Raw genomic sequence first — 22,392 nt, forward strand, 5'->3', positions numbered from 1 at the left:
TATATGGGCTGAAATCGGGAAAAGGTTAAATAAATTTCAGATAACCTCAAAGCAAGTATTGAAAGATAAAATTATAGTAATATGGAACTCCGTTGAGTGTAGTTTTACAAAATCATTAGTTTACAGCATGGAGACTCGTTATTGCTGCTAAAAGTGGTCCAACAAAATATTAATATTAAGTAATTTAATAATATATGTAGCGTTCAAATACTTTTGTGAGTCACTTACAATGCGTGTTTCTAATAAATGTATCGTAACTCCCACCTACGTTATTGAATCCTTTCCAAATTTCACTGACATAATCCTAAGACTTCCATCTTTCTATTGACATCTGCTTGTTTAAGCAAATTACTTTAATGTACATTATTTCGGCCATTCAAGTTTGCATATGTAAGCGTTCGAATACTTTCGTGAGCCGCAAAGAAACATCCGCTGAGAAAGAAGAGAGTTTATTTATTATTCGATCACGGAGTTCAGATATTTGAAAACGGTAATATATGTATTATTACTAAAACCAGACCAAGGTATTCCTCTGTTTACGGATAGTAACGTGTACAAGCCGTCTTAACCCCGAAATCGTTACAAATGCATACCATTGCTGTTGAAGCCTGCTATTCGATCCTTGTCGCCTGTTTTTTCCTCCTAAACGTCTGCCAGCTCCCGGGGGACAAAATTCCACCGGCTGAGTCGCTGTGAACAGAGTGAAAAGAGTTCTTTCATGGGAATTAGGGCACAACATTCGAGAACGAATGCGCTTTCTCACGGGAATACCGTCGGGAATACGGTGTGTTGCGGTCTTTACCTAAAGTGCAGTCGCGCCATACATCATTGCCGGTGCAGAGAACACGCGGAGAAGAGAATCGTCCCGGACCTCGAGTCGTGTGAGGACAATGGCCATCAATCGGTGTATCGTTGCCGGATACGTTGTCCGTTTTGTTTCTTTTTGTTCCTGTTTGCTGGCTCGACCGGGTGGTAGGTCGAACGGAACGTTTTAGACGAGTTCGGTGGTGGGGAAGATACGTTTGAAATATGGTTCGAGCAAGTTTTTGTGGCAGAGTTTACGTATTTGGTTTACAGGGACGCTTTGTCGGGGAAACACGCGGAGTGAATCATTCGTTTTGGTAATGGAAATCAAGATCAAATCCTATTAATCCAGTATATAGCAATTATAACAAACGCAAATCAACATTTTACTTTAACCCGTGGCATTGATGCTGATAAATAAACTGCAGATTTTTATGCATTTGTGAAAAAGTTAAAAGTAAAAGGATGCCGAAAATGTGTGTAATATGCAAAATTATATAGAATATCTGAACTAAAATACCCGCTATAGTATAGTTATATTCAATGGGTAAAACTGTTTACTTAATTTCCATTTCTCTAATTACTAGAATAGAAATATGAACGTGCATAAATATCCGCAGTCTACTGATAAGGATCAACACATTCATCATTCGTATCATTCAGCTCCATCGTCATTGAACTTTGGTTGGTATCCTACATATGCGATGCAGTGACCAACGCAGGATAAAATGTTTAAAATTTATAAATGTTATACAAAAGTATAATAAGGAAATACTTCTTATGTATAACACGTAAATATTTACACTTTTTCAAGATTATTATTATTTGTTTAATAATACTAAGACAACATAATAAACAAGGTATGTACAATGTGAACAATGTAATATTTTTATTTATGAAAACTCTAGAAATGGTTGTATGATCATATTGCGGTAAATCGTATTAAATGGTAATCAATAGTAAGTGTTGCTGGTTTCTTCACAGAATGTGCTTATTTCTTTGTACAACTTTTTGCAAATTCCCGACTAAATTCCTTTTATGCTCTTATTGCATTGTTGCCCAGTTTGTTGTGCATTCCCATTTTTGCTTTGTAGACAGAAAGTGAGTGTTTCGTCCAAGATCTGCTAGTGTGGACTCTTCAGTAAGGCTCTCACCTAACAGACCTATACCTTAGACACAACGAGAGAAGACATTTTTTTGCTTTGTATTTCATGATGCTCATTTGAAATGTAATAAGCTGTAGGAGGTGTGAAAGGAAAGTTGGTGAAAATATACTTGGTCGCGCATGAATTAATGAATCTTAACTTAAATTGAACTTAATCTGTCACTCCAGTAGGCAGTAGGCAAGTTAACATTCTATTTCAATTGACAGCATTGGAATGGTAAGGACTGATTGACTCAAGCCTAACTCAAACTTGAATAAACTTAACATAGACCTAAGAAAAGCCTAAACTAAACCTAACCAAAGGTAACTCAAATCTACCCTAACCGAAATCTAATAAGTAACGTATTTTGGGCAAAGGAATTTTAATGCACTCTTTGCATCCAAGATAAAGAAATAAAGAAGTTTTTTAAAAATGTGGTAATAAATTTTATGATTTTCGCGAAAAATATTAAATCAAATTAATGAATTATATATTTTAAAATGTGTTATAGCTCTTAATGAAAATATTTGTTATATAATGAAAAATTACTATTACACAGTTTCTTTCATGTAGTGAATGAAATAACTTTTCAATATCGTAAAATTCCTTTTCCTTGATGCTTCTCAACTCTCGGGTGGTGGAGATTGAGTCAATTTTGAATCATACAGATAATTTATGTTTGAAGCTTGTGATCTTATTGCCATAAAATAAACATTTAACGACCGAGACGAAAATAAACAAAGGCTAAAACTACAATATAAGCGTATTCTGTATAATTATAGATTTTTTCATTTATTCTAATCCAATTTTTATTTATTTATTTATTTTTAATTTAATCTTTCTTATGTACAACTTGCAATGTGCTTTTTACTGGCAAGTCAATAATACTTGTTAAATTATTGTTAAATAGTAACTTTCAGAAGAATTGCAGATCTAAAGGTTAGCATTTTAAAGATGATAATCTAGGTCAGTCACTAGTTACTCAGTTTCGGACGTAACTAATACAAACAAACAACAAACAAACAACGTAACAAAGGTGTATACTGACATATTGAAATTCAATGTCGTTTTTATTACCACTTTTCTACAAAACTTAAAACCTGCTACGATCCTTGAATTTGTATGCTTCAATTGTAGGATTTTTACTACACTTAGTTTATTTACAATAAATGAATTAAACATATGTTGGTTAAACAGGAAACGATGGTTGTTTAACGTGAACTAATCACAATAACGTATTATAATTAAGACAACTAGATAATTAATTTGCAACTCTCGTCACCACGAATCCAATGCTCTCTCTCACGCGGACCACACTCTTTCGACAACGCTAGCAACCCTGACTTCTCGATTCACACTCTCTGGCTTCTCAACTCGCACTGACTGTTAATTCGTCTTTGTTCCTTAGCAACCCCTTGTCTTTTGTCTTAGCCCCACCACGCACGTGTTTCGTAACCGCTCGTGGCCAGGGTCACGCAGGCCTTTTCCGCGACATTGTTTATAGTTCGCCCGATATCTCTTAGGCATTTCGTCCACGATACTATACAATCTTATTTTTATTTCAATAAACAGAAAGACTACTAATGTTTTTAGAAAATGTTTAAACAATGGAACAGAAAATCGTGTATATCCATAACAGCTCCTTTATATTTTTATTTGAGAAATACGATTGGACCGATAATGGCCATTTTATGTAAAACCTACAAAATTCTTGAAAAGCTTCTAAAAACCAATCACTAGAATGTCCGATAGAAATTAGAGAGCTAATTTGATCAAAGAAAAGTACACAGTATACGTGAGTTATTTTTGCCAATCTAATAACCAATTTCTTTATGACTTCGTACTTGACTCTGCACGGAATTTCACAGTGGATCATTTAATCGGTATCGTACATCAATCCCACTCGAAGTGGCAGTCCTCTATTTCCAGCGTCATTCATTTTGCGTCGTGAAAGGATATCGAATGTGGAAGAGGTCGCGGGATAAAGGTTGGTCCTCTAGCCATTCAGGCCACGAAACAAAGATTGAAAAGCGATACAGCCAGCCAGTTATGCTTTGACGTTTTCCAATTTCTGTACCCCTTCACGACAGGGGATTTATCGAAAAAAAAAAAAACAAGGGCCATGATCTTTGTTTCGTTGAAGATGAATAACCAAAGTGATGATCGAAGCGTTTACATCGATGAAGATTAAATACACATATGTATATATCATTTCGTAAACCGAATCATATAATTTTTAATGCACCAATTGATTGTAATTTGTTATTTCATAGAAATGAAGAAACTATTTTATTATTATCTATTACATTAGGTAGTAAGCATATTTACTTCTTTGCAATGGCAAATCTTTTTTGAAGAATGATAGAGAATAGCGAGCGAAAAGTAATGAATTTATTTAGATGTTTAAGTGATTAAATATTATACATTGTCTTCAGCATTAGTCGATATTTGTATTTTCTTAAAATAATTGTACATGGCATTTATATAATATATATATATATATAATATTTGTGATGTAATATCGCGAAATGTATTTCTAATCCCATATGTTCTGTGAAAAGATGAAAATATGTCACTATACAAATATCATGTATCTTTCTTAACTCTACAATTTTCATACGTAATATTCTGTCTTATCATCCCTGATATAAAAAATATTTTAAATGAACAAAGTTAATGAAATACTTAGATGTATAATATCTTAATGTCCGATCATTATTTTTCGATAAGGAGGAACAAAATTCATATTCCGAAGACCAAAGTATAGAAACGTAATTTGTAACTATCTTTTTATCAAACCTATAACATGTACTATATTTCACACCAAGTGTATCTTAAAATTTTTTCTATGTCGAAAACCGATTAGTGAAACGATAATATTAGACGAAAACGTGTACGTTATCCCATCCCTATGGTTTCCGTTTGAACCGCAAACCTTATCTAAAAGCCACCTAATTACTCGTAATCGCTACTTATCTCCTGTTACCATCAAATCCCTTAACTTTCTAGTTCCTCAGGCACCTCCAATGCTCATCAATATATCGATATCTACGTACCGGTAATTTGCATGAAACTTTGATTGCTTACCGTTGGCATCATCTTACGTTAACTTGCTCAGAAATGCGTTTCGTACATTACGAAAGTTAAATCCGCTCATTAGTTTATTCAATGATAAAAATAAAAATAAAATAAAGAGGAAAAATATGACAAATAAATTCTTTAGTGTATCAAATAATAAGCGCAAAGAATTTTAACTTCGGAAAGTGGTATGTTTGTTGGTTTGATACGGTTGGAATAGCTTTTTATAGTTTTTTTTACTTTTTTTCCTTAGCAATGCGAGGGTAATTATTTATTACTATTATTATCAGTTTTTTATACCTTTCCAAGTAATAAAAGCTATGAAACTGTAAAGTACGAGCATTATAAAACTATAGAAGCCATGCTGCAGGCTAAGAAATATGGGACTGATGAAAAAGGCCATAAAAGTCATACTCTATACTATATAATGAAAATTATAAATAAAAATAAAACTATTAAAACTATATTGATTAACCCGTTAAGGATTAAGGGAGAGGCAACGCGTAAAAATTCCATAAACGTAACATGGTTAAAAAATATAAAGTAATTTACATATCATTTTATCACACGGTACGGAAAATGTATTAAAATAGTAGATACTTCAAAAAAAAGTCTTTACAGAGAGCCCACTATACAAAATATAAATATAAACAAAATTTCTAAGATTAAAAATAGTACTTTGAACAATTAATCAATTAAAATACTTCCCAATCTTCATAAAATTATAAGATCCAGATGGATGAAACGATGAATAAAATAGTGATGAAAAAAATATTCAGCAAATTCTTAAAAGCTTTTGTCATAATCACAATATTAAACATCAGAATTCAATGACGTGAGTTAACAGAAAAAAATTGCGCATGTAACGCAATTATGATAATGCAATGTTAGTCCTTAGTAGGTTAATGTATACTAAAATATCGAATAATATTATTAATACATTTAAGTATATTTAATATATTTTTTGTGCAATATTGGAATCTTCTACATGAAAATTAAAACAGCGTATTCATTTGTTTCAAGCATTATTTGGATCTGAAATATGTAATTTGTAATGGATGGAAGTTAATATTTTAGAATAAAGTACTTACATAATTTTTCTGAAGTGATAAAAGTTGTCTGTTCGCAGGTTTTGAAATAATATAGATAGTTTGGAAGATTGATATAATTAAATTTATATTATGGAAGGAGAAAAATACAATTATCCTGCGAATCAGTATATAATATTTTACCTTAGAAATAAAACAAAATATATTTTACAGAGCATAAGAAATAACTACGTCGATATAAATTCATTATTTTTTTAGATATTTCGAATACTTTTCATCGATAAAATATCAAGCTTAACGCCTGAAAAAGGGGCATATTTATGCTAAAGCAATTTGTTTGTCTGTTTGCCGTATTCGCGGTAACTGTTGGGTTACACTTTTCTGTGGACTGATCCTTTTATCCACGTAAAGGATAACACGCTTGTAAACAGCTAACGTGGAGCTCCTTTATCAACGTCTATAAATCAAAACCGTCGGTAGTGTCCCGATAAGTGAAATATGGTTTATAAGTTAAAGCGTCTAGATTTGTCAGGCAGATAATTTTACCGACGAGATTTCTTCAAGATTGATAGGAAATATATTAGGCTGCTCGAACATGATCGAAACTTCACATTGTATTACTTCGCAAGAAAAGAAGTCGAGAAGAGTCTTATCGTTATTTGAATCGTAATATAAGTTGCTCCATAAAATATTTTGTAATTTTAGCTATTTTGTTTGTATATTGTTTTCCGATTTCCAAGTTGAGATACAGTAGACCCTCGATTTTTCGAACAGAGGTGGATTTATATTGTCTGTTTCGATAGTGGTTTGTGCAAAAAATACAAGTAAGTAATGTTTTCGAAATGTTTTGTCGTTGGTTATAAAAATATATAGAACAAAAAAACATAGTTCCCAACTAAAAATGCAAACGGTATCTTCACAGGACTTTTCAAGATCATTGCAAGGTAAAATAAATATCGACACGATATGCTTCTCTCGAAATCCTACATTTATTTCAAACATATTTTTGTATCATCCATAGTTCTTGAGATATTTACGTGTTTCCAGAGGAAAGGGACATACCGTATATGTATTTATTCTGACAGATACTGAAATCTGTATTATTAATTATCACCACCTTATTCACGTATACGTTCATACATTTCTGGCAACGATATTTTTAGCGACGGCCAAAGGAACTATCCGATAATCGTCGCAAAACGCTGATGGGATAAAGATGTTTCGTCGGAACACCTTACATTGCACCGTGGGCACGACAGAACATTGAAACGTACGGTTTAACGAAACCGTCTACGCGCTATTCGTCACCAACCGGTACGTCATGCTGCCTCTATGTGACGGTCCGTGCCGTATAGTATAAATCCATCTTAATTCTTACTTCAACATGCGACTATTATCCGAACAATATTGGGTGGTAAAAGAAAATAAATATTCTAAATATGCTTAACTATATCATACTCTCTGTATATTCCTTAATTTGGTTATCGTTCTCAATTCATCATTAGACATGTATGTAAGTGATGAAGTGATTATATATAGAGAGAATTAAAGAGAAATTTAACGATAACAAAAACAACGATGGCCCTTGAATCAGAAGCATTCATATAAGCGCAAAAATAAGTCCACAGAACTACTAATTTAAAGTAAAACTTTTAATTTGTTATTTCAGAAAGATTGAAAAATCAGATTAGAAAGCCAAGAAAAATATAATTGAGACATACTTGCGCGATAAACTATCATTTTTCATATATTTTCATATATATCGTATAAAACGCAGTCTCAATTACAGTTGTTCGATTATCCGAAAAATTCGTTTATCAGCTTTTCTGTAATTAATTAATTGGGATAATTGAGCTCTTATTGTACTAACCTGTTCCATAGAATCTTCTGTATTTTTCACCGCCTTGTTTGTATATTGATCTTCGATGTTTTAGAGATAAATATATACACTATTACATTTTAGGCAGAAGGGAATTTTTTTCATTATTATACTTATATATTAATTATTATTTGACAGATCAAGCAATTTTTTTGACAGTTATATAATCGGCGACACATTTTCGAAACCGTCTTTGCTCACAATGTTGCACGTGCAAGTACAACTGTCAGAAAAGCAACTCTCGCGCTTCCATTTTATTCATATTGCTTCATGTGGACCTAACCTTAAATATCCCCCTGTATTATTCTCACGATGCAGGTGTCAGCGGTTGTTCAGCCACAAACTCGCATCGAACAAACGTTCCGTCAACTTGACCTAACTGTGCTGCGAGGCTTGTAATTGATAAACGAGCCGATCGTGCGAATATTCGCGACATTCCTCGATCTCGATGTAGAAACCGCCTCCATCGACCTTTGAACTCCAAGTAAATACACGAGACGCTGCGTTGTGTAACTTATGGCGATTGATATATGGCTACGGGAGAGTTAACCCTTTACTGATTGATTCTGTATAATACATACGTTGCATATACAATATAGACGAAATATTTAACTCTAGAACCATCAATCTGTAACGCGTGTATTCAAAAACATTTTAGGTTACATATTGGTGGAAAAGTTGCGGAAGGGTTTGCAATAATTATTACTTAAAAAATATTTGATTACAAATTTATTTTACCTTAAAATAATAAAATATACTTCATGGGGATATTTTCGAAACAGAGGCAAAGCAAAGTGTTATGAGCGTTGAAACTGTTTGTATAATAATAAATGCAAATGGATTTGTATAAATTTGTATAAATCCTATATAAATTTTTTTTGTAATATATAACGTTGAAACTAAAAGTTTTTAAGAGATAAATATGCAAAGATTGAAGATAAGTATAACATTGATTTTGACTCTTCAAAGTTAGTTGCACAGAATCTCTTTATTATATAACATATAACAAATCGGGCTTCCTAAAGTCATAATTGTATGATTTTATGTCGGTCACCAACGAGTTTTGAATTAAATCTTGTATTAATTTGCAACAACTGAAATTTCATGCTTTGCTCAGACCAATTTATTACGTTTCATAAAACAAGTTAATAAAGAATTGTATTTCATAGAATAACTTCGTCTGTGCTAATACGTTTGTTCATTAGTCTACACGTATGCATATACGTATACATATATATAATCATAATTTTATTTAAATAAAAGCTCATATTTTTTAAATTTTAGCAGAAGCATCTACAGATATTTTTGGTAATTTCAAAAACAGGAAGTTTACAATTCATCGTTTTCATAGGTTTGGAAGTTCTTATTTTAAAGCAGTACGGTATGTTCTTGACTTGAATACACTTTTGATTTCTTTAGCAAGATTGTGAGAAAAAGAATGTAAAAGTCAACAGAAGTACATAGTATAATAAAACGAACAACGCAGATATAAATAGCGATCTACTTTAGTAGATAGTTTTGTTTTGAGATAACAACAAATTATTATAGACCTCGAATACATATAAGCGTCCATAAATCTCAACAGGAAAGGAATATTTTTCAACATATACGTATAAGTGTTCTTACTTAGGTCAGAAAATAGATTTTGTTCAATGCATATAGTTCGTAGGGTTGAAATGATTAATGGTACTTACTAGCATAAATGTTTGTGAGATTAAAATTTTTTAAATTCTTGTTACGACTGTTCGCGGAAAGACGCGGTCGCGAGAAAGACGCATGAGCGAGAGGCGTAAATTCTCGCTACGATTTTGCTAATCGACGCGGCGAAATAGTCGTTTCCCTGTTTCGATTAAGATAACAGAGGTAGTTCAATGAATTTAACACTGTATTAACAGGTTAATATAGCTTGTATATTTAACAATAATGAATGTAATAATATAAACGTCACAAATTATTTAGCGAAGAATATAGTTAATATGTTACAGAAATTCGACCCGACTTTACGATATCTCCTCTTGATGTCTGCGTTAGACTGAGTAATCTGGATTTTCTTCGTCTGAACCTCTCGACGTATAACGTTTGACTCTTCAGAAGGGACTGATTGCCCTTCGATCATTTCTTTGTCTTCTCTGGGAGACGATCCCCACTACGCCCGGGTCACGCCACCGTTCGCGCCTATGATTACGTATGCCACCTTCTTTATGTGTATGACATAACGGACCGAAATCGACGTTTCCAGAACTCGCTGCTTGGTGACAACTATGCGCTCGTCGATACATTGTATATCTTCCGTCGGGCAGATAAGACGATCCGTCTACCACACTGTAAAACCGCGAGCGACGGTTAGAACTACGGTCTACAGTAAGCCTCGTGGCGTAACAATTCTTTCGATCTTAATTTCTTCGAATTAAATTGTAACATCAATTCCTTTATCTAGAGATAATAATCACATTTACTGGTTAAATCTATTATATTTTTTAATTTATCGTTAACTCCGAATTTTTTCAATAAAAATAATGACTAATGGTGAAACCTGTTACATATATTTTTACTTCAATTTAATTATCAAGTTATTCAAAAAAAGTAGGTTACAGTTATTACTCATAGAAATTGAAAATGTAGATTTTACATGGAGATTCTTAATTATTTGTATGTCGGAGAAACGTCGAGGATGGGGTTGGGAGCGTTAGATGATTCTTCATTGAAATTAGCAATTGTTGCGGTATAGTAACAGTACGGTTTATTAACACAAGTATGGGTAACACAGGTTCGACGATCAAACACGACGATTAAGCGCTTGCGGCACTAGTGACAATGATCTTAGGTTCGATAACGAATCCGCAGTCAACGGGATGATAGATGAACGTTCTCACGAAATCTAAGTCTGAATAGTTGCTGATTGTAAAGACGTTACTCTTTAGTCGATGAGGTCGCCAGAAAGAATGCCTTTCCCGTTCCAATGATGCCACAGAGGAAAACTATCACGGGGTGTGTTTAAGGACACGAGATCATCGGATTTGTCGAGGAAAGCCTTCGTTCGGAAAGTGAGGGAACTGGAAGTTCCTGTTAATTGGATAATTTCTATGTTCTGGTGGTTGAAGAAGGATGCTAACCTTGACGTGGGAGGCGTCGTCCGTGAGAAAAATAGATTTCCCCTATCTTCCCTTAGTTGGGACAAAGACTTTGTCTGTTTGAAGGACTTTAGTTAACTAAATCTTAAAATTTGTAATTTGTCCTCCGGTTAGCTCAACATGTACTGTAGAGATGCATCGACATCTGGTAATCATCTTCAAGCCCAAAGAATAGGGTCTGTGTGTGGCGAGCCACGAGACAGAAACCGTTGGAATGTTTACTGTCGAGTGTCGCTACAACTATTTTTTTTTAAGGAGTGCTATACGATTACTCTACGCCTCTATTAGGTAAAAACGTTCATCCCGTAACCGCGGCTATGTTCGGCGACTAGTTGTCGCCCCGAGCCTAAGCTCACCATTACAAAATCTCGGATAATTATAATCAAGTTAAATTATACAGGCTAAAGTATTGGGGATTTTCCGAAGAATTCCAAGGGGAAGGCCCCGGTGTCCTTTCATCTCCGACATATATATGGTTGGTAACTGGCGGTACAAGCGGGAAGGGGGTGACTCTAAAGTCGAAAATATAGAATACAAATTTTAAAAAATTTTTTTTTTTAATTTTTCCATTGAGACCACGATCTACAGTGAGATCCGTTATAACGTACCGCACGCGTACCGAGCGAAAATCCAAAGTCGATTTTCTCGAAAACAAAGCCTCAAACGAAAAATTTTTATTCTATATTTTCGACTTCTTTTTCGCGTAGAATAACCCCCTTTCCGCTTGTACCACCAGTTACCAACCACCTTGCATATATTATATATGTATATATATAGAGAAATAATAATAATAAATAATAATACATATAAATAATAATAATAATAATAATAATAATAATAGAAATAATAATAAAAGAAAAAAATAAAAACTATGTAAATACCATACAGTGTTAAAAGAGCACGTTAACAAATTTTTCAAATAAATTCATTGACAACTTTCTTCTTAATTTCGGGTAACTAGTCATTCTTAGTTATTGGGGATTCCATTAATAACTTAAGAAATAGTAATTTAGCAACTTTATGACTTAATCCGATTTGACAGATGCGAGGAGCAGATTAGCACAGAATGTCATTTTCTAGATCAAATTTCCGTCAGTCATTTATTTCTTTCTTTTATTTTCAACTATTTGCATTCGTCGGCGTCAGTTTCAGTGGGCGTTCTATTAAACCAGCGTAAGAATTAGAAATGCTCTAAATTTTATCGGTCGCGAATCTTTTTTCCATTACAGTGTAAGCAATGTTAAAAGATCTCTCACAATTCAAATATTAATAGACTTAGGCAAATACAGAAAACATGATTTTTCCGCAAAAAAGGAAATGCTAAGAATAATTGGGAACTAAATCAAACTAGAATTTCTAATAGCAGTATTATGGACAAGCTTATGCATTATTTATATAATATATTTGAAAAATGATTATTTGAATAACATGTTATCTTATTTAGCTATACATCATTTTGAACTAGTTGTGAATATGAAATGATCTTTTTCTACATTATTTCATTATTTTGTATTTGAATAAATTTTGATTTAAGTAATTTATTAAATAGTTTCTAATGCTTTTACATCAACATTTTACATTGCGGCAGAAATACAAGTTACATTACAGTGCCTCACGAACAGAAACAAATTTACCATAATATGGATATTTTTCAAGAACAATTCTGAGTATATTATTTTGAGAATCTGATATTGTAAAAATTCAAGTAGAAATTAGTACACCTAAATAAAATAGCAGATAATCTCACCACAACCTCCTTATGTCAGTTTTTACTTATGTTACTTTTTATATTATCTGAATGATTTAATTAATTTAAGAATGAAATCATTCCAAAATGATTTATTTGAATTTTACGCAAAATGAAGTTATAGTAAAATAATAGCAAAATAATTAATTATTTTACATTGTTACATTTTATTTCATTCCAAATAAAATGTGCCTATGCCTGATTATGAATTTACATTACAGTTCTAATGCATTCGAATCTATAAATTATTATCTGGCCTATATTAGAATATATGTATAATTTATAGAATATATAAATCGTGAGAGTTATAGACATCCATAGAAATAGGGTAGTTGAAATTTCATTTTTTGCTAAACCATCCACTTTGATCGCTTTATTCACAAACTCTAAATTCATTAAACGATTCATTCTCAACCTAAAATCTCAATCGACCCGTAAATCCATTATTTGCCCCTTGTTACACGTTCCTTGTCCAAACTTGACTCACTCAACCTTTTTAGTTAACGGAACAAGATGGAACAAGAAAAGCAGCATTCGAAAAACAAACAACGAAGAAGCACGGAGCGGGAGCTAAATAACAGTGGCGAGAACTTGGTCGAAGGTGGAAAAATTCGTGGCACGTCGGGAGCTGAGGATTCGATAAATTCATGGGCTTTCGAGGAGGGTAAATGACGAGGCGTGCCAACAGCGCGATGCTGGAATCGCTTGGAGCCGCGTGCGTGCTCGACCCAACGATAAATTAATTCTTGCCAGTGAACGACACGATGCCTTTTGAACACACGCCAGTGGCTTGGATCGATTCGAACCACCCCTTTAAGGAAACGCTTTGAACTCACCTTCTCGGTAGGGTACTAGACCATGCAGTGGACAGGTGTCAGATATACATACAGTGTAGGACAAAATAATAAGAGGCTTTACATACGATGAGCCACTCAGAAAAGACATTGATCAACTCCAAAATTGGAAAATATAGAAAGGTGATTATATTGTAAAAATTATTCTTTAAACTTATCTTGGACTTTATTATCTATTATTTGTATCATCTCCTTACAATGAATTTATGGAAGTAAGTCATTTGTTTTTTACGGATCGAACATCAATCGTGTGAATATCTTAACATCAACCGGTTGGACAATGAGATTGAGAAATTGATTTGAAATGGAGTTGACCAGTTGGTCTTCTGAGAAACTTATATGTAAAGACGAACACAATACGTTTACACGATGTAAAAGTATCGCGCTAACTAATATTGTTAAACCAATTAAAAAAAATCGTGTCAGACTTTGTTGCTTTTGGAAAGTGTTTGCCAGTGTTTTTAATGAAATTAATGATTACTTTTATTAAGACAGAAACATGATTACATGCGATAGATCATAATTGTGGAACCTGTTATGAATATGTTATGCGTGTTATAGGAGACACTTTTTATCCACTATATTATCGACTATATTATCCACTATATTATCCACTATATTATCCATTATACATCATTATCTTTAACGCTTATTATATGTTTAAGATGGTTACTCGCGGTGCATAATAATTTTTCATTAAATAAATATGTTGTTATTTTTATATTAGGAGGTAGGATCGCATTAGTTATTACTTCGTTATTCGGATAAAAAGACACCACGTTTCTTGGAGCAGAAAAACCTTTATTGTGCACACTCGGAAGGGACACGAACGAATGAATGACCGAGCGAAAGCGTCACAAGGAAGTCTTAAAAAAACTATCGATCAGGTCTATCGACCGCGTCTAGCAACACCCCCTAGTTACTTCTCTTGTAACTAGCCGTTGGCATATAGATGCCGAACGAGAACTCACGTTGCCATTTTCAACAAAATATTTGTACAAAATTCATATAATGTTACATAAGATGATCATAACAGCCATACACCTCCATTTCCTCTCCATTTTTACTTTTCATTCATTTTCATTCATTTTATGAACATTTCATAAAAATTTCATTCTTTTTTCCTTCATATTCAAGTACTCTTTAATTCTTTCTTTTTTGTGCGAACGTTTACTTCGTTGCAATTCGACGTAAAACGGACGTGATCTGTAGAATTCATAAAACGCGTAAAACAATTGAACGAAAAAATGTCGAATCGTTTGATGGAAGTTCTTGAAAGCGATTTTCAGTATTCATATCATAATGGATGGATACACCGAACCACGAGATCTGATGAAAGTTTATGAAATGTCGTTCCGGAACGACTGTCGGGCGGAAATTGATAAATCCTTGCTGGTAATTGCTATACTTAATCGTTGCGTGTTTACTCCATCAAAGATCGATACCGAATAGTTTAATCAACGATAAATTTGTTCTAAGTAGATGTAATTTAATTTGCTTTACGTAATTAGAAAAGTTGAAGCAAGTAAAGTGTTGTGGTTTTACCAAACACGAAAAAAGTGGAAAAATTATCTTCTTTGTAGAAATGGAATCTAACGCAAATAAATATCTGTATGTTAATATGAGAATTCATTAATAAAATAAATTTTAAATACTTATTGTTTTACTTTATTAAATGATTTTCTTTCATTTCGTAAATTTTGATTTTCTTTAATAACGATTATTGTGCATTAGAATTATCGAGATAAATAAATATTATAATATTATTTTCTAATATTTGAAATATTTATCTCCTTTTTCTGAGATTATTAGAAATATAATTTTAATTTTCATTACTTCTCTCAAGGCTATGAATTTATAAGAAATTTATAGATTGCTACAAGTTCAGTGTGTGCGCGCGCACGCGCGTATCATATAAATACTTGTCATTCGATGTTTGTTGTAAGATTTTAATAGGAAATATATTAGAATAATTAGAAAAAAATTATCTAATCCAGGGCGACACATAGCAAAAAATCTAAAATACACATATTGCCTATTTTCATTCATGGTTCGCACACGAAATTTCAAACATAATGGATAAGAATCAATTAATATTTGACAAAGAAAATAAAAACATGTTTCTAAAGGTCAAATTTGATATATATTATTTAAACAGCTACTTCTTATCAAAAATTTACAGGATATCATTTTTCCACAAAAAATTTCAACAAAATTTTTTCCTACGATCAACATTTTTCAAGATATTTAAAAGATATCCTTTAATTTTTAACTTCGAAAGTTGTTTTTATTTCTTTAATATCGATGCTTGTAAATAAAGAAAAGAAAGTACCATTTTATTATTCATTGAACTCTGTGAGTAACGACTAACGGAACATTTCTCTTTGAATTAGCTCTCAAACAAATTTTGCTAAAATCAGTACGTGTGGACTGACTATATTCTCTCGTTAGAACTGAAAGAGTTATGTGATATACTAAGACATTTAATTTTTAGTAACTTACACAATTGATAAAAAATGTAAAGTATGAAACTGTATTATATTGGGTCGCTATTGGAAAGTTTGTGTCCATTTTCGGTAGGTGGCTTAGGAGGACAGGTCTGAATATATCAGAATGATCGAGAACAAATGATATGTGTACATATTCTAAAAGGTAATATTTTAGGCATCTTTAGAAAACAGTTTGATTAGGATACATTAACTTTTGTTAGTTTTATACGTTCTTAAATACGGAAGAAAACAAATTGCACTATAGGCATTTGATGCCGGAAAGGCAGAAATGCCACAAAAGTAGCCACTTCAAAAGCCAGTATTCATCAGAAAGTTATGCTCTGTGTCTGGTGGGACCCGAAGGAAATCCTGTATTATGAGCTTCTACAAAATAACCAGATGATAAATTTGGAAAAGTATTGCTCGCAATTAGACGAATTAAAGACAGCAATTGAACAAAAACGTTCAGAACTGGCGAATCGAAAGGGTGTCGTGATTCATCAGAACAATGCATAGCTTCGTGTGTCTTTGACTACCCGACAAAAGCTATTGGAGCTTGGTTGGGATGTGCTACCACACCCACCGTATTCACCAGACATTGTACCCTCAGATTTTCACTTATTTAGGTCATTACAAAATTCACTTAATAGCAAAAACTTTAATTCTTTGAACGACGTAAAAAAATCACAGTGAAAAGTTTTTCTTCGAAAAAGCTGAGAGGTTCTGGAAAGAAGGACTCATCAAGTTACGTGAAAGATAGAGAAAGGTTGTAGGACAAACTAGTACCTATATAATTCAATAAATAAATATCGGAATTTAAATGTGCTGCAATTAAATTTTCTTTAAAAATCGGAACGAACTTTCCGAGCGAGCCAATAGAAGAGCTCGTTCTCAGAAATTCATGGATTGCATGTTCCTTTGTTTTCTATCACGAAACAGGAGGTATTGTATAATAAGTGAAGCAGGAAAATGAAGCGGAAGATTTCAAAAGAGAACATTATTGACAGTCACTGCTCACAGAGTTTAATAACTAATAAAATGATATTTTCTTCCTTTTCTTTTAACATTATAATGCTAACACATGATTGGCTATAATGTTCAATGCAAAAGAGTTTATTCGCCTGAAAATAATGGATCACCGATTCTATTACCTTCGACTCTTTCGAAATTATTGACTTACAAATTATAAACGATCGAGAATAAAACTTAACAACTTCCAGTTCTCAAAACACTATCAAACTGTATATTTTGATAGAAAAAGAACATTTTAAACAATCTTTATTATTTTATATTATCTATGAATTCCATTTAGAGTTTATAAAGCCTAAACGATATAGATATTAATGGACTGTTAATGTAATTGCATAGGGTTGTGATTTTCGGAATACAAGAGGTTATATAGGGTGTCAGATTCATTTTATAAAACATTGTTAGGATATTCTGTAAGTAAAGATAAAAATAAAACGTTATAAACTTACACAGACTTTATGAAAAAGTTATAGTAAAAATACGCAATACTATCGGGCTTACTTTTTGTCCAATAAAACGTTGAGGTGTTGAAATATTTTTCTATATGTAAATTTCTGGTGGCGTAATATCTAGTGATCTTAGATACCAAAAAATCAAACTACCTCGACCTTTATCGTTGAGATTTATTCCGTTATAACTCAAAACCAATCTGTTAAAACTAATTTATTGTCATTTCGTATTTTTGTTATAACTTTTTAATAAACCTCTTATGAGTCTATTTTAACATGACATTTTCTTCTTATTTTTATTTATAGAATATATTGACGTCATTTTGCGGGAAAAGAACACCTTAGGAAGTGAGCATAACGTTATTCGTAAAAGATAGGAAATGTTCACGCGCTTGTGAATTTATGTTATCGTCAAGATATGCAAATTCGTGTAACTTAAAAATTCGCAATGCGTTAAATATGTAAACTATACGCGTATCAAATATATAACAGCCATAAAAATAGGTGAAATATTTTTTTCACAACATATTCCGGCTTATCTAAGTATTTATTTATATTCTTGTATATCTCTGCATAATTTTACTTAATTAAGCATATTTTAACGCACTACACATGGGTTGCTATATAGAATAAATTTTACAAAGAACCTATAAAAACCACTATCTTTTAACCATCCTACACAATAGGTGTTAAATCAAATCACATAAACTATGGTTTATCTTGATACCTACTGTGATTAACTTATACATAGTTTTCTGTGCAGCTAATCTTAAGATTGCGATATTTTTAAAACGATTATAGGCAGAAACAAATGTTGAAGAAAAATTTAATGCTTCGAAATCAGCGTATCATAATAGTAATTATACATATATATATGAATATATGAGCAATATGTGATATATGAATGAAGGATCATTGAACCATATCAATCAACAAATATCTTCATCTCCTATAAGTAATGAGGTACATATGCCAAAAATTACTAGTTTAAAATTTATTTAAAAAATTTATTAATAAAAAATATTTTATTAAAATTGATATAATAAAAATTGAAAAATTTATTACGACTTGTAATTTACGAAATTATTCTAGCACACTATGTTAGCAAATGTAAAGATGACAACAAATGGTTCAATTATCCTTCATTCCACGTTAGGCACGTTATTATCTCCTTTAGATTGTTGTATGGAAGATTTACTTTTATTTGTCACTACACCGAAATAATTCAGTAAATTTCGGATTGTAATAACTTTTAAATTAACAATTTTAAGATACCTTATGTGTAGGTACCCTGATACCTGTTTTGCAGAGGAAATAAAAATGCATCAATCCAGTATATGTAAGAATATAATATCTATTGTATGTAGGAGGTCATGTTGTTTTTTTTAAATATTACGATGAACAAAAATACAAAAAATGTTCCAACAAAAATGTTTTATCATCAATCTTATGCACGGGAATTTACTAGTATGAATTATTTGTAACTTATGGCTTTTTAAATTTCATTAGTAACAGTATTAGCTTAATTTTGCAAAAGAATACTGTACGCTTACCCATATTAATATTCGAACATGCACACTACGTCTGTATTTGTTGTTTTGTAGAATTGTACAATTAAACATTATTGTTAAAAAAAACATTATTTACCTAATTAAGCTACGATATATGAGTTATATCCTCGTAGAGCAGCAATACGATATTTAACTTATCCTCTCTTATACAAAGCAAGATACAAAGATAATGCTATATCTGAATATTAACGTGAGTAAATGTACATATGTGAAACATTTAGTTTCATCCTATAATATTCCATGTCTCCATCTATTCGTGGGTACAATAGAGGGATAAAATAAAAAAATATACATATCGGGCAGATCAAGCTGTCATATTTCTCTAGAATAAACGAGGTTCTTGAATAATTAGAGTCTATGAAAGAACAAAGAACCGTTTGGTAAGAAGCAAACGTCCTAGTCTACATATACGTGCCTTCATGCAAGTTTGCCGCCTCTTTCACGGGAAGTTCAACATTCTTAATTACACGGGCTGTAGAACTTTAAAGACGCCGTCGGAGGTAAGCCTACCCTCCATAGTTCGCCATAGGTAGACACAATGATCGCGTTCGCAGCATTAATTTTATAGGGGAACTTTCGTAATTTGACGCAACAACGTCGGTGAGAATGCGATAGTATCATCATGCTACCACCATCCTCGAAACTTAATATTACACTCCGTATAAGTAATACCAAAATTTGTCATTAAGCGGGATCCTCAGCTTTCGTTTCACTTGGATTACGTACTATCGATTTATCGTATTTGAATTAGATTATTTTACAAGGTGAAACTTTCATCTTGAAATGGTATTTGATCTTCCGTAGACCGATTCACGATCCAAAGTCTGAACAAAATCTTACATTTAATTTTCCTTGAAAAAATTTTTACTTCTTAACAATTTTACTTAACAAAATTTCAACAAAAAAGGAAAGGATTAATAATAGTAGTATGTAGTCAACATTACCTATATGTCACATATTAATGTATTTAGAATATTGAATTGTTGATTATACATTAGGTTTAGTAGCTTGTATTTCGAACAATCGTAAACGAAAGGTTTTCTTAAATTTTTATAGAAATGCTGAATATCCGAAAAGACAGGCAGACATTATATCTTACATATAAACGTAAAGAACTCTTGCCTAGAAAAATTCACAAACCGTTAGCGAAGATGAATGGATTACAGTTGAGGAAAAAAAGTGGGTCACACATGTAAGTAGTAAACAGAAGGAAAACAAAAGAAAAGTAGAGTATTCACGACACGTAAAGAAATGCTGACTTTGCGTCTGCCGATTACTTCTGCTTGGCTGAACACGGCCCGGAGCGTGGACACCGGTTAAAGAGCGATATAACCGATACATTTTTCAAGGGGATGTGCTGTTTCCCGTTACGGAGCTGGAAAATGTTTCAGATGTAACTCTTTAACACGATGGCAGTCATGTGAATTTTTTAGACTTGCTTCCTCGCTTGTTCTTACATCATATACTGCAATGTTACTATTGGATTGGCAAATAGGTGATTGCAGATTTTGTCATTAGGAGGTATTGACAAAGTCCGCAATCACTTAGTTACCAATCTAATACAATGTACAAGTTCATCCACTTCGAATTTTCACGTTATTTTCAAATATAAAGAATTTAAAGAGTGAAACATACAACCTTTTAAAATAACTTAGTGTAAATAATAAACTGAATAATTAAGAGTTATTTATTTATAATATAATTTCATTATTATTTAAATTTTAAACGATAATTCTAGATTAAAATAACACAATTTGTGTAAACACATCAAGGAATTAAAAATTATCATTTAGTATTATTCTAAAAATAATAACTTAAGCGACTTAAAAACATTTATTCATGATACGATTCCAGTGTAATTTGAATACTTATGAAATAATTATGAGGTAACCATTATAGTTCCATTTACACAAACCTGTCCTCAACTAAGAGAATATTGTCCAATAGAATTCCTCGTATTTATCATTTTCTTCTTTTTATATTTGCGTGTAAAATTTATTTCTTTAGTTTGCTGGTATTGCAATGATTATATCAATTACTAACAATATCAAGTTTACCTTAATTTTAAGTCGTGTATTAGATTCATATGCGTAGACCAGATCTATACGAATTTTTAAAGTGTTGAAGATTCAAAGAAATTACTATAATGATGCATATTCGAATAATTCTATAAATGTGAAATGCATGCTAAATATAAGGAAAATATCTTCTTTCTGCCACGTTTCCCGTATTTTTGAACAGTACAATTAATTACAGAACGAATATAAATGCTTGTGCGGTAATGCGAAATTGAAATAAATTAGGAGCGTTAATGAGATTAATGATAATGTAGAAACAAAGCAAATTGAAAGAATTAATTAAAGCTCGGCCATAAATAAAATTCGAAGTGAAAGTCATAGAAGATTTGAATGTATTTATAAAAAGTAACAGCAGATAATTAATTTAAAAAAATGCATCTTGTTTCTTTTCTGAATATTTTATATATTTTTAAATAGCAACTTCAGTACTGTTCAATAATGTACTGTCCTGATATTTATTCTCTTTCTTTGTCAAAATTGAAATATAGAATAATAATTTAGAATAATTAATTTTCTATTGTTGCAATGATGAAAAAGGTTGATAATAATATATTTTGTTTCATTCGTTTCAGATCCAACGGTGTAAAATTTCATATCTGCTCGCAAAAAAATTTTTCAAGGTGAGTCAAAAATGCAATTTAATTCGAAGTTTTTTATTTCAAATAATAGGATTATTTTACATTTTGATTTTTAAAGAAGTTAAATTAATTAATTAGGGGAACGAAACAAAATATCGAAAGCAATGAAACAAATCGATTATTTACTATAGGAAGCATTCTGTAACAGATTGCAGAAACCACAGAGCGTCTATTAAAATGTAATAAGATAATAATATAATTAAGGATAATAATGTACTCTAGACTTTGATCAAACAAAGTAATAAAAACAATTAATTTGCATTTCAGATATTAACGGAATATTAATCAATAATTCAAAAACAAGATGATATGTTAAGTAATTAACGTTTATACGTCATTTTGGACCGATTCAATCGACAAAATTAAAATTTGAATAGTTTAAAACCAAAAACGATGTATGGTGATAGATCTATTTAGTATCTCGTTTGTGTTAAACTATATTAATATCTTA

At 31.8% G+C, this 22,392-nt stretch overlaps 2 long non-coding RNA genes across 2 annotated transcripts; one reads left to right on the forward strand and one right to left on the reverse strand.

Moving 5' to 3' along the window:
* Positions 1–619: 619 nt before the first annotated feature.
* Positions 620–1,198, reverse strand: LOC112213621. Its single transcript, XR_002947519.2, has 2 exons — positions 803–1,198; positions 620–690 (listed from the first exon to the last, which is right to left on the reverse strand). It is a non-coding gene; the product is annotated as an uncharacterized LOC112213621 (long non-coding RNA).
* Positions 1,199–13,617: 12,419 nt separating this feature from the next.
* On the forward strand, positions 13,618–21,576 carry LOC117152232. Its single transcript, XR_004462549.1, has 2 exons — positions 13,618–13,810; positions 21,482–21,576. It is a non-coding gene; the product is annotated as an uncharacterized LOC117152232 (long non-coding RNA).
* Positions 21,577–22,392: the final 816 nt, after the last annotated feature.

Source organism: Bombus impatiens, unplaced genomic scaffold (genome assembly GCF_000188095.3).
Source record: "Bombus impatiens unplaced genomic scaffold, BIMP_2.2 scf_0859, whole genome shotgun sequence".
NCBI lineage: Eukaryota > Metazoa > Arthropoda > Insecta > Hymenoptera > Apidae > Bombus > Bombus impatiens.